Consider the following 3,235-nt stretch of genomic DNA (forward strand, 5'->3'; position numbering starts at 1 on the left):
AAATCTAAAAAATCAACGGTAATCTTTAGCGACTTGAAACTTGCACAAAATTGAATGCGCTATAAAACTGTGTACTCAAAAAAATTCTAGAGCTTCTGAGAAAAAAGTTTGAAATTTAAGGCAAAGTTTGTTGCCCTTTTTGCGGTCTTTTAAAAAGTTTAAAACATTAGTTTATATGGGTTTTGTTGGAGAATGAACTGTATTTTAATTGAAAATTCTTAAAAACAAATAATTAAACATAAGTGGCAAACAATATCGCTTTGAAAGGGGGGTGCTATAGATATGTCCAATACTGTATGTATGCATATATGTATGTAGATATGTATATGGAATGAATGTGCATCGGTTGCTAAAGTCAAGTAGCTACGCTTGAATGGCTCCTCACTTAGGTGCAGCAAAATGTATGCCAGCACATCTTTCCGAGCATTTCAAATTGAATTTTAACGCTTTACGCGCTACTTACCGATGAATTGGAGACGCTTTCAAAGCGCTAATCAACCATGCAGTAACATTGCTTATTTTATACATATCTATATATATCGGCAAATCTGGACTATATTTCGCAAGACCTATGCATGTAAACATGTATGTATGTATGTACACAAGTAACAACTAAAACTTTGGCGCGCACAATAAACTACAAGTCATGCACCTTGTCCCTCTATTACACCCACCCGAAAATTATGTGCACTACACCAAAATAAAACAATCGGAAATCAAAACAGAATGCGATTAGAAAGAACCGCCATTCTACTTTCGATGACTTCGACGCCAGCGCCGACGACAACCGCTTTACGGCATGGTACACGCCGACGTTGTTGTCACCGCTGGCAGCGCTGCAGCTATTTTGGAAGTTTTGGATTGTTTTGATTTTGAAAATGCGGATACAATAGCACCAAACAGTACCAACCTAGTCAGATTCTTTCGCCTTTTTGTTTTGTGCCGCAACGCAGCGGGAGTGAGCGACAGAAAAGCAAAAGCGGCAACAATACACACCAGCTATACTGCTCTCTACGCGTCGAACGAGTGAAATAGAAAAACCGACAAAGAGCAGCGTAGCTATAGTATACTTGTGAGCAGTGCACTATATGTGTGCGCGAAGGAAATGACTAGCGATAAGCGTGCCATCATAAGTATGCCTTTCCGTTTCCCTAATGTCAATACGGGTTTGCTGTCACAAGTATTGTGTTGTAGAAAAACGATAAGTGAAATTTTTTCCTATGCGCCCATTTTTTTTCTTTGATGGTTCCTGATTACGGCGTACGTGTACTCGTATTGTACATACTAGTACCACGGCGGAAGTCTATGCAAATTTACTATATAGTCACTATATAGCATACAATGCGCGGAGTTTTACATCTTACAGCTAACTCGTTGAAATCGTAATGCGCGCATCCGTTTGCATCGGAGTACGCGCGCAATCAGAATTTATTTGCCGAAGACACGCTAGTTAAATGAATAAATATATTTACTTATATTAGCATGCACAAATGTACATACATACATATAAGTATGTATGTATATAGATAAGTGGAGCGGAGCCGATTGGTTTTGCTGGCACCCGAAGGCGACCACTGGGAGCATGAAAGTGCGCAAAATGGACAATTTACTCGAATCAACCATAACGAGATTCAATGCCGTCAACTGAAGCATCTTGGAGGTATGTAGTTTGGCGAGTATACAACCCCTCGTCAATATGCTACATACTTTACAAGAATGATAGAATACATTTTCTGCATCGTGCTACTTTTACCACTATGTATGTATGTACATAAATATTCTTAACATCGCACAAGCACCTTTTATTAAATACGAAAACTTATTACGATAGAATTATTGTGCATACCTCCACCATCACTTTTGCAAACTGTTGTTGCACCACTGCCTTTTTTGCTTATTTATATTATTTTGTTTTTATAATTTTATTATTATGTCTGTATTTGCAATTTTCATTCACCGTCGCATTTATTTTTCTTTATTCACTTCAGTTCGTCGTGTCTATTCCGCTCCTACATTTTATATCGTTATTCTTTTCTGCTTCTCTTCTTGGTCAATAAATCATATAGAAAGATTGTGAAAATTTTTTAGTTCCATCTTTACACGAGTTTGTATGTTTGTTAAGTGTTCACTTGGTTATAGATATATATGTATGCGTTTGAGTGCGTTGCGCTCCCGATTTTTTTATTTTATAAACTGCTGTACATTTTTTCTACTTAACACTTTTCATTTCATTTTCGCCTTTCAATAGGCTATGAATATGCTACAAAAAGCATTATGTTTAAGGCGTTTGCTTGTTTTATATTCAATTGATACCTTTTTTCAAATTTCACTTCATAAAATTTTCTATTTTTTCACTTTATACACATACACACGGCAAAACACTTTTCTATTTCATCACTTTTACCACGAACTAGCACAACCGAATACGTTAAACGCACGAAATAAACTGAACAATTTTTATTCCACTTTGCCAATCGAACGAAACGGGCAAAGCATAGATCGATGACTGTTTCCATTTCCGTTGGCGCGGATAGATAAAGATAGCATGATATGTCTCATGGCTTGTACTAGAAATGTGAAAGCGAGAGAACTAGAGTCTAAAAATGCTGAGTTGATTTTTGGGAGTGCGAAGTTTTAAAATTGGAATTTAATTTATCGGTAATTTTGAAGAATTTTTGTAATCAACCACGATGATTTTTTTTAATAAATATTAAAATTTAAGGTAATTAATTAATGAAAAATGATTGTAATACTTTAAATGGCTTGAAATGCAATGCTACCATTTCCAATCCAATTTTATCGATTTCCATTTTCGCAATCGTAGATATTTGAATTCTTAGCTAATAATCGAAAAATTAAATTTAAAAGCAAGTCATTAAAAAAAAGAAAGTTGTGGCACAAGTTTTTATTAGTGATTAGTAAAAAACCAAAACATCGATCTCCGTACCACCGAACGGCCAAATTTTTTGTGAAGTTATCTCTTTCCTTTTAAGTAATATATGTACGTTCTAAATATAAACCAAATCGGACCATAAATACGGATTTTACAAATACGTCGACGCTTGCGCCACCTATCAGGCAAAATTTTTGCAGAGTAATTCCCTTTCATGTAAGTAAAATGCATTTTAAGCACAAGCGTTTTATGAACCATATCGGACTTTGAATACAGGATTTTCAAATATCCCGACACCTGCGCCACCTAGCGGATTAATTTATCTTTCATAATGCATTATCA

At 35.5% G+C, this 3,235-nt stretch overlaps 1 long non-coding RNA gene across 1 annotated transcript; it reads right to left on the reverse strand.

The window, feature by feature from the left end:
• Window positions 1–1,109: 1,109 nt before the first annotated feature.
• On the reverse strand, window positions 1,110–2,499 carry LOC118747460. The gene is made up of 2 exons (XR_004993961.1): window positions 2,369–2,499; window positions 1,110–2,009 (listed from the first exon to the last, which is right to left on the reverse strand). It is a non-coding gene; the product is annotated as an uncharacterized LOC118747460 (long non-coding RNA).
• Between the last annotated feature and the right edge of the window lie 736 nt (window positions 2,500–3,235).

Source organism: Rhagoletis pomonella, unplaced genomic scaffold (assembly GCF_013731165.1).
Source record: "Rhagoletis pomonella isolate Grant_MI unplaced genomic scaffold, Rhpom_1.0 Rhpom_scaffold_00012, whole genome shotgun sequence".
NCBI lineage: Eukaryota > Metazoa > Arthropoda > Insecta > Diptera > Tephritidae > Rhagoletis > Rhagoletis pomonella.